General features: G+C 40.4%; 1 long non-coding RNA gene across 1 annotated transcript in view; it reads right to left on the bottom strand.

The window, feature by feature from the left end:
* Positions 1-556: 556 nt before the first annotated feature.
* Positions 557-14486, bottom strand: part of LOC145405582 (uncharacterized) — a 162888-nt gene continuing 148958 nt past the window's right edge. The window contains exon 3 of the long non-coding RNA XR_013898382.1: positions 557-773. This is a non-coding gene — a long non-coding RNA (uncharacterized LOC145405582). The remainder of the gene's footprint in view (positions 774-14486) is intronic.

Raw genomic sequence — 14486 nt, forward strand, 5'->3', positions numbered from 1 at the left:
AAAAAAAATAATTATAATAATAATAATGGTTCCTATCCCAATAACAGCAGGAACCAGCCTCCATAAGTTTAGTGTTAAAAGTGGTTTAGTTTTTGTTACTTTGCTATTCCATCTAAATGACTTCCTTATGCAGTGTTTGTTAACACTGAGTGAAGACAGATGTAGCACACAAGCCATAAGCTTTGTAAAGTATATAAAGAGGGATGCCTTCATGTGGTGTACTGGTCAGCTCCACTGCCAGGTTTGACAAACATGCCTCAGCTGCCTTCCTATCCCCAGAAAAGTGGATGGTGAGCTGCAGGAGGAGGGCAGCTTCAGCCCACAGTTCACTGGGTTCACATTTCAGATGTGCTTCAGGACACTACTACATGTGTTGTATGATGCTGGTGCATGTTGTGTGCATTACACTGATAAATTATAATATCACCTGTAGTGCTGCCAGGGGGTTGGGTACGGCCTGGGGCATTCCAACAGACAAGTACTTGTACATAATAATTACACTGACAATATAATAAATATCACCTGTAGTGCTGCCAGCTATGGCCTGGGGCATTCCAACAGACAGGTACTTGTATACAATTGTCATAAGTGCTGCAGTGAACCCATTTTCATTGTCCTCTTCTCTCCTCTCATTGCTGCAGCCTTCAGATGACCCCAGTGACCTGGATGATGCTGAAGATGGTTTGGTTGATGACCAGGATGACGTATTGGTTGATGCTGCCGACGATGAGGGTGATGTTCCACCAACATGCACCAGCTGAGCAGAGCAGCCACTGACCTCACTAAGTACACAGCTCTGGAAGTGTTGGCAAAGATATAGTGTGTATGACAAATAAATAAATAACTACATCAATTCATCCCAACTCTTTTTCACCCATCAAGTTAAATAAGTAAACTGAAGTGTTAAAGAAAAGGTCAAGTGATGTATCATCATCATCATCTGGACCTCCTGTCCCACCCTTGGGCAGGGTGAGGAGTAGCAGTGTCCTTTTGCCCACTCCAATGGACCACATTTCCATTCACTCATCATTCAAGCCCCTGGAATCCTGGCTCTCTGATATGCCAAAAACTTTCACCACATTCTGTAGTGATACATACAAGTACATAAAGGAATTTCACAGGAAAAAAAAAAATGAACACCAAGATTATTGAAATTAATGAATGTCAAAATTAAAAATAATAAATGAACACCAAGATATTATAATGAATGCACACCAAGATTACTAAAATGAATGAATGCCAAAAGTACTAAAATGAATGAACACCCAGATTACTAAAATGAATGAACACCCAGATTATTAATACAGTTTGCAGACAAGTAATTGGCCTGGGAGGAAGGTAGAGTCCCAGAGGATTGGAAGTCAGGTATAATTATTCCCTTGTACAAAGGAAAAGGGGAAAAAGAAGTGTGTGGTACTCATAGGGGCATTTGTCTTCTTAGTATAATAGGAAAAGTGTATGGTAGGATACTTATTGACAGAGTTAGAGAAAGAACAGAGAAATTAGTTGGAGAAGAACAGGGAGGCTTTAGGAAGGGAAGAGGTTGTGTAGATCAGATAATCATTCTTAGATCTTTAGTGGAAAAGTTTCTAGAGAAGGGAAAGAAGTTGTATGTGGCTTTCATGGATTTGGAGAAAGCATATGACAGGGTGGATAGACAAGGATTGTGGAAAGTGTTAAGAATATATGGAGTAGATGGGAAGTTGTTGAATGCTGTGAAGAGTATGTACGATGGTGCGAAGGCTGCAGTGCGTGTGGATGGTGAACTAAGTGAATTTTTCTCTTTGAAAGTTGGGTTGAAACAGGGATGTGTCATGTCTCCATGGTTGTTCAATCTGTACATGGATGGGGTAATAAAAGAGGTACAAGGTAGGGTAGTGGATGTTGGAGTGGCCCTGGTGAGAGAGGGTAGTGTTTGGAAACTCCCTGTACTGTGTTTGCAGATGATACTGTGTTGTTAAGTGAAGACGAAGGGGAGCTGCAAGGCTTGGTGGATGAGTCTGGGAGAATGTGTAAGAAATGGAATCTAAAGGTGAATGCAGGGAAGAGTAAAGTGATGGTCTTTGAGAGAGGTGAAGTTAGTGAATGTACAGCGAGGTTGGATGGTAGGGAATTGGAAAATGTGGTACGTTTAAGTACTTGGGTAGTGTGATGAGTAAGGATGGAGGTTTGGAAGATGAAGTGCTTGAAAGGGTACAGCAGGGAAGAAAGGTTGCTGGTTCTTTGAAAGCAGTGATAAGAAACAGGGAAGTGAGCATGGAAGTGAAAAAGTTACTACATGACAGTATTGTGATACCAACTCTAATGTATGGAAGTGAAGCTTGGACCTTGTTGGAAGGACACAAGTCAAGAGTGAGAGCAGTGGAAATGAGTTATTTAAGAGGAGCCTGTGGAGTCACATGGAGAGACAGGCTGACAGGATATAAAGGAGCGTTGTGGTGTGGATGTGATAGGAAGCGTTAAGAGGAATACACTGAGGCTGTTTGGCCATGTGGAGAGGATGGAGTGTGAAAGACTGACAAAGAGAGTGTATGTGAGTGAGGTGGAGGGGGGAAGAGGGAGGGGGAGGCCGAGGATGAGATGGAGGGATGGGGTGAAGAGGTATATGAGAGAGGGGGGTGTGAGTTGGAAGCAGGGCAGTGAAATGGCGGGGGACAGGGTGACGTGGAGGCGATTTGTTTGTGGCCACCCCGAATGGGATTCATGCGTCTGGCAATAGATAGATAGACAGCTGCAGAATAAGACAATGCTATGGCTCTACATCTTTTCCATGGCAATTTTTCAAGATCAGCAGCATACAGTATTTTAGTGATTATTTCTTGTCACAGCACAGCATTCAAAATAGTGTGGTGGCAATTTCACACCTAGTCTCATCTTAAATGTCAGGACCAACTTGCCTGGCCCCGGGCTCTTACGCTCCTCATGGGGCAACGTAGGATTGGATGATGGATGGATGGATAGTAGGTCTGGTTAACAGGCGCTAAACCAATCCGAGTATATGGAAAACTCTTTCTTAAATAAACTCTTGTCTAACTTCAACCTGTGATGGAAAGAGTCAGGCTTTCTAAAAAATTTCCACTTCCTATTGTGTCCCGTAAAAAGAGAGAGAGAGAGAGAGAGAGAGAGAGAGAGAGAGAGAGAGAGAGAGAGAGAGTAGTTAAGCATCAGCCATGAAATGAAATAAAACAACATGAAACAAACACACATGGGAATTATGACTGTTAATACTGTGACTCCAGGTTCAACTGTGTGTGAACCCAGTGGACTGCAGGCTGATACTGCCCTTCTGCAGTCCATTATCCTCCTCTTGTAGATAAGGAGGGAACTGGGGGACATTTAAATACCTGGGCAGTGCACCCACCAGGCTATATCAGTGCCACTACATGAAGGCATCCTACTCCAGCACCAAATTAAACTACAGTAATTCCAGATGTGGCCATGTACAGAGGATGAAGAATGAGAGACTGACAAGAAGTGTGTGAGTGAGGTTGAGGGGGAAAGGAGGATAGGAAGATCAAGAATGAGATGCAGGGATGGTATGGAGAGATATATGAGGGGGAAGGGTGTGACCTGGAAGAAAGGTAGGGCAGAGGTCAGAGAGACATGGAGGAAATTTGTCTGTTGCCATCCCTTACAGGATTAAGGCACTGGCAATAGACAGACAGTTCTAAATAAGTGAACCCACCTCATCTGATGCAGTGTGTGGGTTGCTGGTGTCCCTTAACTTGTAAACTGCAACATTCAGTGCATCAAACTGTTCCCTGGAGCATTGCCACGTACATCATGTCACTCAGCCTGAAAAATGAAAATAGTCATTGGATTGGTTCTGCCTGAAGGGGAATAATGACAGTACAAGTACACCCTGTGCCTAGGAGGTGGAGCCATGATTCCAGGGGCTTGAATGGTGAGAGAATGAGTGTGTGACCCATTTATGGTGATCAGTTCTCCCACTATCATTTTTTTTTCCCTTTTCATTGCTGTCTGGACCCTACCTTACCCCACCCAAAGGGGGAAAAGAAGCAGGAAGATGATAATAATGATGAAAAATGTCTACGGTTAGGGCAGATACTGACCTAGAAATCTGCACACCCATATTCTAGCATGTACACCTACATTTCATACCAAACTGTAATAGAAGATGGTATATACTTTTTCTGGTAAATACACAAGTGCTGGAAAGAAATGCCTTCACATGGTGGCACCAATATAACCAACTGGCTTGAATACCTGGTTATACAAACATCCCTCAATTCCTTCCATGTCCCCTGACAGAAGGATGGCAGACTTTTTTTTTCTAATGCAAGGAAGAAGGAACCAAAGGCTAGGAGCTCACATAACAGTTCCTTCCAAGAAAAGAAATAAAAACAATACAAAAAAGAGCCAAATTCAACATCTGTTCATTTTGAGATGCCTGGACACACTGCGTTTGAAAGACTGGAGGTCTCAGGAAGTAGGAAATACAGACCAAGAGAGACAGTTCCAGAGTTAACCTGTTGCATAAATGAAGGACTGGGAGTAGTGGTTAACTCCTGCATTAGAGAGCTGGAGAGGAAAGGGATGACAGTTTGTTGCTAGACGGGTGCTACGCGCCCGTTGTAGAGGTGGAGGAATGCATGCAGACAGTTCAGAGGAGCAGTGACCATTGAAGTAGCGATAGAAAAGAGATAAAGATACAACAGTTCGACAAAGAGACAGAGGTTGATGGGAGCCAGTAAAAGGAGGAGAGTTAATGAGATGAAAAGCCTTTGACTCCACCCTATTGAGAAGAGCTGTATGTGGGGAGCCTCCCCACACATGAGAGTTGTACTCCACACAGGGACGAATAAAACCCCTGTATAGAGTCAACAATTGTGCAGGGGTAAAGAAAGAGCGGAGTCGGCTTAGCACACCTAATCTCTTGGAAGCAGATTTTACAAGAGATGTAATATGATCTTTCCAAGATAAATCTCGAGTGAATGAATCCCCAAGCATGTTCAAGGATGATGCAGGATTAAGCTGGATATTATTAAACATTAGTGGGTATACCTGTGGAAGATTTTTTGTGGAAGCCTGCATGAGAAAGGCATCTTATAAGCCTGCCATTCACTTCGGAAAAGCCTGGGGTTACAACTACTACTACACTGAATGCATAAGTTCATGACATTGTAGCTGGCAAAGTATGGTACACATCTACCTGAAAGTTGATTTACACCATACTGTACTTCACAGAATTCACTCTGAGCCAGTACAACCTCATAAGATCAATTGGTGAAACATTTTTAAAAATTTGCAATTCTTTTCTGTGCATGAGAGTCATGGCGAATTTTTTTCAAAGCCACAGCTAAGTTGTTCCAGTCACCTATCATCAAACTCAGTGGCAATTCTGAAAGTCTACATTTCTGAGCACTAAGGTTTTATGTATTAGTAACTACCTACCTACCTATTTATCACTACAAACGAATTCCTTCCATGTCATCACATTCTCTGCCACGACGCTGCCCTCTCTCATATACTATACCTCTCAGCCCATTCTTGGTCTCTGCCTCCTCCTCCCCCTCTCCACCTCATCCACACACACACACTCTCCTAGTCAGCCTCTCATTCTCCATCCTTTCCACATGGCCAAAGCATCTCAAAGTACCCGGTATTTCTCCTAATGCTTTCTGGCACATCCACACCAACACCACAGCACTCTCTAATCTGAAAAATCTGATATCCAAAAGCCTGCACTTCCAAAAATAATTCTACATACACCAGGGATGTGCTGATATTGCCTGTCACCACACACACCATGCAAATGTGAAGACAAAGCAGGGCTGGTTGTAAAAAAAAAAATAATAATAATAATAATAATAATAAGAGTTACCTCACTTGCTTATAAGACTCCCACATGCTTGCCTGTGTTTGCCTTGGTCACCCAGTGGCAGTTGTCAGTGCTGCTTAATCTCCAAAACTGCACACTGGCATCCTGCTGTCCCTTCCCAGGAAAACTGTGAGGCAGCAGCATCTATGGCCTGCAAAGTAAACATGTTACCATTAGACACTGGTCATAACAAAAGTTATGTTTTGTATAGGTTTCCATTACCATTACCCTGTACACTGCAGCTTTGGAAAAAAAAAAAAAAAAAAAAATGCCTTGCACTGAGTAAAACAATAGTTTGACTAATTGATTTTTACGTCATATTGGCTCACTGAATGCAATTAAGTACAGTACAGGGTATGTGAAACAGTTTTCAAAGTTCATGCAAGTTATACATTAATTGCTACACTGCTCTGAAGTTAGTAATTTTTCAGAACTGTACACTTTTCAACAATTCTGTTTTATCAAACCAGTCTAGACAGAAATGAGTCTTAAAATTACTGAGCAGTATTATGATAAACAGTACCTGTCAATCCCATTTTACCCTCTACAAGGTGTTGGGGCCTGAGGCTAGACTACCCTGGTCAGGTACATAAAGGGTAAGTTCTGACCACCATTCCAGCACCACTTCTGGTGACACTATAAGATACCTGTTGGCCATCACCCTATGCAAGGCCATCACTCTGACTGGGGTGTTCTTGGCCACCAGATAAAAAAGCAGCTGCCTGGTACAGTACAGTAAACTCTCAATTATCTGTCACTGAAATATCCAGCCCAACACAATATCCGGTGCTGCTGGCTCGGCTCTATTAAAGGAATATCAGGCAAAATTATGCAGCATCCAGTGCTGAAATGGGATGTATCTGGCTGTTCTATGCAACGTCCACCATTGAGGTGTATAAACAGTAACTCACCAGCACCCGGCAAAACCCCAAAGCTTGCAAATCAATGAAAACACCCGCTATGCCCCAGCCAATTAGAATCTGTTGTGGGAGCAGCTCACCCGGCACCCCAAGAATACCATTGCCCTCTCATTCTTGCCTGTGGATGTCACGTTGTAAAGACATGTCTGTGTGCTCTGTTCTTCTGACCATGCAGTCATGAAACCCTAGTGCTGTGACTAACTCTGTTGCATTCCATGTTTGTTGTTGTTGCAAAGCTTATGGCCTGGGGTGATCTTTGGGGAAGCCATTCGCCACTTGACCACATGGGATTAAGTACACTGTACAGTACTGTACTGCATGGTGTACAACTCTACCCTCCATTGATGCCATCACTTGGTGAGTACATTCAGCAGTACACTATGTACTGCATTACTGTACTGTATCATTACTGTATTGTATTTCATGCTTAGTTTTCATCTTTAACTCATGGGTAAGTTTTTAGGATTAAGGGTAAAAATGGATGATAACATTATTTGGCTTAATGCCAAATGATGAGCTGCTGGGGAGGTACTCTGCAATATCCAGCATTTGCCTTTATTTGGCGTAGGGCTTGGCTACATACAACAGAATGGTGTTGATAAAAATGTTTAGCCAATATAAATGATGCCATACATGTTCCCTACGTGTCAACAAGTGGGTTGGTGGAGGGTTAGTGTCCCTCCCTGTAAAACATATAACTCAAAGTCAAATGGCCACCCTTACGGGATTATGGCGTCTGGCGATAGATAGATAGAATAATTTATGATGTTTTTTCATTCCTTCGTGATTTTGTTTGACGCGGCTTGCGTCATCCAGTAACAAGCGGGCGAGATTAGGTTTTATGCAACCTTCGTCATCCAGTAACAAGCGGGTGAGATTAGGTTTTATGCAGCCTTCGTCATCCAGTAACAAGCGGGTGAGATTAGGTTTTATGCAACCTTCGTCATCCAGTAACAAGCGGGTGAGATTAGGTTTTATGCAGCCTTCGTCATCCAGTAACAAGCGGGTGACTTGTGCACCACTACCCTACGTATGGAAAAGGTTAAATATCCAGGAGAAGATAAGCTGGTGTACAATGACTGAGTTGTGTACCCTAAGCAGAATCTGTTTTACAGGCTATATTAATATATCAAATCATACTCCTAAAGGAACTGCTTAGCATAGGCCACCTGGCTTACTGCAGTTTTTTTTTTTTTTTTTTGTCTTACATTCACATACACTTTATGTTGCACAAAAACCTACGTTTGCACTTCTATTTCTCAATTATATCAGTAATTATGGTAATCCTTAATGCCTTCTCATACACATAATTACCTCCTGGTCTTCCAGGCCTTAAGGATGACATTTCTGGTGATTTAAAAACAAATAACAAGTTAAATGGCTCGACTTCGGGCCCTTAACTAAAATGTAAACATATTTCAGCGTTAACAATACCCATTATTACAAAACAATAAACTTAAAATGAGGCAATATTATTATTTTCCAGCCTGCCTCTACAGATGATAAAATTTCAGCCTTAAAATAAACAGGGATGTCAGGACTATATGGGATTTAAAACCTGTTCTGGTTTAAAGGGGCAGCTTGGCTCACCTGAAGTAAACACAGCCCTCCATTCTTCTTACAGCTAATAATCACACCCTTATATAACTAATTCCAATCCTCAATAATGGTGCCAGATATCAATTAACGCACAGACGTACCGTAAATAATAAGATAATGCGAAGAGAAACATGAAAGAAACAAATACTCCCTCACAACTTCCTCCACCTCTCCAGCCCCTTCCCATAATTCCTGTGACGTACACCTATTTCTTTTGTTTTCATGTCCTATTTTACGTAGATTTTGAACTGAAATATTTATTGTTGTAAAAGGTACATAGATTTAATTATGGATATTTTAACATCTTTCGAAATAATATTCAAAGTGTAATATATCCAAAGTGGTAATCTCGTTATTGCCGAATTCGTAGTACTTTCCCAGTGACTTATTTTACATAACACAATTTTTTATGTTTCCAATATTAAGATGAAAGAATTTAGGCGTAAAAAATTCCACCTTTCCATTTCGATTGGGTAGTTGTAACAATAACTTAACACCACTGTGGTGCTAGTCACGAAGTGCTATGGAAAGGATGCAGAGCTGCAGCATTGCCTGCCTCTGTCCTACGGTAAAAAACAGCAAAATAACGAAAAACTGTGGAAAATAGGCACAGAAGAACTGAAATATATGGTAAATGAGCAGAAAAGGAAATTACTAAAGCTGTGCCCCCTCCTCATAGCACTTCTTCGTGACCAGCATCTCGCATTCAAAATAGAGAGATGACAGTTTTAGGCCAAGTTAGAATAAAAAGGATTTAAACTCGTATCCTGTTAGATTAAGGACGCTCCCTAACACTTTTTCCTTAGTGATTTATTTTGTTTATTACACCTTGCTGCAGGCAGGAGTGGAGCCGGGGGGACGAGAGAGAGGGCGTTATTTATGACGTTTTGGTGGCTGTGTTACTTAAGGTTATGTGAGAGTGAGAGAGAGAGAGAGAGAGAGAGAGAGAGAGAGAGAGAGAGAGAGATTTTCTACCCAGGTACACTGGTATACCCAGGTGCACTAGTATACCCAGGTGCACTAGTATACCCAGGTGCACTAGTATACCCAGGTACACTAGTATACCCAGGTGCACCAGTATACCCAGGTACACTAGTATACCCAGGTACACCAGTATACCCAGGTGCACCAGTATACCCAGGTGCACCAGTATACCCAGGTGCACCAGTATACCCAGGTACACTAGTATACCCAGGTGCACCGGTATACCCAGGTACACTAGTATACCCAGGTGCACCAGTATACCCAGGTGCACCAGTATACCCAGGTACACTAGTATACCCAGGTGCACTAGTATACCCAGGTGCACCAGTATACCCAGGTGCACCGGTATACCCAGGTGCACCGGTATACCCAGGTGCACCAGTATACCCAGGTGCAGTATACCCAGGTGCACCAGTATACCCAGGTGCACCAGTATACCCAGGTACACTGGTATAGTCTGTGCCGATGACTACATACAGCAACTTTTACAAAGCAAGCAATTCAGTAGTTTGGCTGCGCAGGAGGGAAAAAATGGAAAAAGAATAACACAGAGGCGCCAGTGCTAAGGGGAAAAATATATATGCCAAAAGAAGCATACAAGCAAGATACATCACTGCTGAAAATGTCACGGCTCTATCCCGAACGGTGTTGCAATGCCAGCCTTCTACATCTTAACCCCCCCCCAGGAGAAAAAGAAATATCTACAGTATCAATAAGAACTCCACAGAATATGGAGTTCTTAATAACAATAATAATAATAATAATAACAACAAAAACAACAACAACACAATATACTACTACTACTGCTACTACTACTACTAATAATAATAATAACAATAGTAATAATAATAATAATACTAACAACAACAACACAATATATTAATAATAATAATAATATTAATAATATTAATAATAACAGTAACAATAAAACTGATAATAATAATAATAATAATAATAATAATGATAATAATAATAATAATAAGACAACAATAACACTAATAATAATATACCGTAATAATAATAATAATGATAATAATAATAATAATAATAATAATAATAATAATAACAATAATAATAACAACAACAACAATAGCACTAATATTATTATTAATAATAATAGTAATCATCACCAGCATAATCATTACAATACTACTACTACTACTACTACTACTGTACTTCTACTACTACTACTACTACTACTACTACTGTACTTCTACTACTACTAATAATAATAATAATACTAATAATAATACTGGACATGTGATACATTTGCGGTAAAACTGCGTATACTCTGTGTATGGATGTATTGGTCTGTTTATCTACACACACGTCTATCAACAGCATAATCATTACAATACTACTACTACTACTACTGCTACTGCTACTACTACTACTACTACTAATACTGGACATGTGATACATTTGCGGTAAAACTGCGTATACTCTGTGTATGGATGTATTGGTCTGTTTAGCTACACACACGTCTATCAACAGCGAAAAATAGTATATTATTATTATCATTATTGTTGTTGTTGTGGTAGGTGGGGGCGCTCACCATCCACTCACTCGATGTATTGCTGGTCTCATATGAGTGCCATTTCCTCTCTCTTTTTCCTTCTTTCCTCTCCTGTATTTCTTTCCTTCTTACTTTCTTTCTGCCTGTGGGTGACTCTACACTGAGTGACAAGCCAAATGGTCTCCTGTACACCAAGAAACCATCTACTACGCTGGGTGGTAACCATATAACAAAATTATGGCGCCTGGTGGTTTAGTGGGTAATTACTGTGCTCCAATCGGATTGAGCCGGTGAAGCTTTATATCCAAGGGGTGGTTGGGGTTTATTGTTCATGTAATGCCACTCAGGGATGAGTGAGGCTGGTCACTCTCATCTTAAATGTCAGGACCAACTTGCCTAGCCCTGGGCTCCTACGCTCCTCATGGGGCAACACAGGGTTAGCTGATGATGATGATGATGATGAGTATTACTATTATTACCAGCTGCTAGAGCGAAGCTGGTATTTTTTCAATGTGTGTGTGTGTGTGTGTGTGTGTAATTCACTGGGTCGGTCAGGATCACTTGATGGTCGTGATCGTCAGCTTTTACCCTCCCGGAAGGGAGCTGAGAGCTCATATAGTCCGATCTAAGGGCAAGGCTGTGACCTGCACACACTCACACACCCGTCCTCTTGCTCGAGGGGGACAGTAACCGCCCACTTCGTCAGTGAAACTTTTCGCAGCCTGAGCGAGGCGCGAACTCCCGTCTGCCAGATGCCAAGCGAGAACGCTACCACTGAGCCAGCGAGCGGTGTGTGTGTGTGTGTTCTTACCTAATTGTTCTTACCTAATTGTATCTTTACAGGAATGAGTCAAGCTCGTATTGTCCCGTGTCTTAGACCATATTTATCGTACATATCCTTAAATTTGTGAATTGTTTTGGCACACACTATTTCATTCGGTAGTGCATTCCATTGATTAATTGCTCTGTTTGGGAAACTGAATTTCCTTACGTCTTTATCACCTCTCTTCTTATGCAGTTTTTTGCAGTGTCCTCTTGCTGATGCTTCTCCATATGTTAAGTAATCATTTATGTCTATTTTCTCCTTCCCTGATATGCATTTATATAGCATTATCATGTCACCTCTTTTCCTTCTCTCCTGTAGTGTTGGTAGATTCAGTTTATTTAGTCTTTCTTCGTAGCTTAGGTCCCTTATGCTTGGTATCCATCTTGTAGCGGCCCTTTGAACTTTTTCAATCTTGTCTATATGCTTTTTGAGATGAGGACTCCAGACTATTGATGCATATTCCAGGGTTGGTCTAATGAATGATGTTATTATCCTTCTTAGCATGTCTTCATTTATGTATGTGAATGCTATTCTCATATTTGCAAGCAGTGTATACATGTTCCGTACCTTCTCGCTGATGTGGTCAGCCGGAGATAGTCTGTTATTGATAATCACACCTAGGTCTTTCTCTCTTTCTGATGTGTATAGGGTTTTATTTCCTAACTTATAATCCCAATCAGGTCTTTTTCCACTTTTACCAAACTTGATTACATGACACTTGTCCACATTGAATTCCATTTGCCATGTACTACTCCATTCATGAAGTTTATTTAATTCTTCTTGTAGCTCCCTACAAGAGTCTGTGCTAGTAATTCTCCTTTGTATTTTTGCATCATCTGCAAACATATTCAGATAGCTGTCATTTCCAGTGTTACTGTTTATATCATTTATGTACACTAGAAACATGATTGGTGCCAGCACCGAACCCTGTGGTACTCCACAAGTCACTTCTTTCCATGATGAGTAGTTTCCTCTTAGTACTGTCCTCATTCCTCTTTTTATGAGAAAGTCTTGCATCCAACAAAACAGTTTGCCTCGAATTCCTCCTTGATGGTACAGCTTCCATAAAAGTCTTTGGTGTGGTACTGTGTCAAAAGCTTTCTTGAAATCTAAATAGATACTGTCCACCCATCCTTCCCTTTCCTGTATTGTGTTTGTTACTCTGTCATAATAGCTCAACAGATTAGTAACACATGATTTTCCTTTTCTGAAGCCAAACTGTCTTTCTGTTATCATACTGTGTTCTTCTAGATGATTTACCCAAGCTTTTCTTATAAGTTTTTCTAATACCTTGCTTACAACACTGGTCAGTGATACTGGTCGGTAGTTGAGTGGATTTTGTCTATTTCCTTTCTTGAATAAGGGGACTATATTTGCTTTTTTCCAAATATCAGGTAGTTTCCCTTGACTCAAGGATTTCTTGAAAATTAAAAATAATGGTTTACTTAACTCCTTTGCACATTCTCGTAACACCCAACATGAAATTTCATCAGGACCACTTGCTTTTCCTCTGTCTAATCTACTTAACTCCTCCTGTATTACTTTTTCTGCTATTTGTATATCTGGTAGTATATGTGGACATGCGTGTTCCACATAGTCCCTCTCAAAATTTTTTCTTCTGTAAAAACTAATTGGAAATTCTTATTTAGTGCTTCACAAATATCTTTCTCTTGTGTATAAGTGATTCCCTCGTCCGTAATGGATTGTATTATATCTTTTACTTTGGTTTTGCTTCTGATATAGCTGTAAAACAGCTTTGGTTGATCACTACTATTATTTATTATATCCTCCTCAAACTGTTTTTGGGCTTCCCTCCTTATTCTTGTATAGTCGTTTCTTGCCTGTTTGTAATTATTATACGCCCTTTCACTATTGTGTCTTCTGTATCTATTCCACAACAAATCTCTTCTTTCTTTTGATTTTTTACATTCTGTATTGAACCATTTCTGTATTTTCTTATCTGCTTCTTTGTGCTGTGGGATGTACTTCTGGACTCCTATTTCATAAAATTCACAAAAATTTTTATATACAGCATTTAAATCTTGTCCTCTAAGCTCATTTTCCCAGTCAACTTCTAAGAAATACTTCTTTAGGTCTTGATAATTTCCCTTTTTATAGTTTAGTCTCTTTTTGTAACTGTCATTGCTGTTTACTATGTCATATGCTATCCTGAAGTTATAATTTAGTACTGCATGATCGCTTTTGCCGAGTGGAGGGTGATATATTAAACTGTCAATGTCATTTTCTTGCCTAGTAAATATTAGATCTAGCACTGAAGGTACATCAAGTCCTCTTTTTCTAGTGGTTTCCCTCACATGTTGCGTTAAGAAAAACTCTTGTACGAGATCCAGGAGCTTTTGGTCCAAACAGCTTTCTTGGCTATTTATATCTAGAGTATTCCAATTTATATTTGTATTGAAATCCCCAGTTAGTATAATTCTTTCCGATTTCTCTTCCATTTTATGTTGCAAGGATCTTATACTCTGAATTGTACTCTCTGCCAGGTCCTCATATTCGTCTCTTTCCCATGTGTTTGATCTGGGTGGCATATACAGATTGGCTACAATTACTTTACCTTCAGATGTGTCGATCTCTACTGCAATCAGTTCTACTTGTGATGGTATATCTAGGTTTACTTCCTTTACTTTTAGATTTTTCTTAGTTAATATTATAATTCCTCCTCCTTTTTTTAAGTTTCTGTCTCTTCTCCATATATTGTATTCCTCTAAGTTTAGTATGTCATTGGATATCCTTGGTGTTAATTTTGTCTCAGTTAGGCATATTATTTGTGGTTCATTT

The sequence above is a fragment of the Coenobita brevimanus genome, chromosome 8 (assembly GCF_032717465.1).
Source record: "Coenobita brevimanus isolate Jiangsu-jjx chromosome 8, ASM3271746v2, whole genome shotgun sequence".
In the NCBI taxonomy this organism is placed as follows: domain Eukaryota; kingdom Metazoa; phylum Arthropoda; class Malacostraca; order Decapoda; family Coenobitidae; genus Coenobita; species Coenobita brevimanus.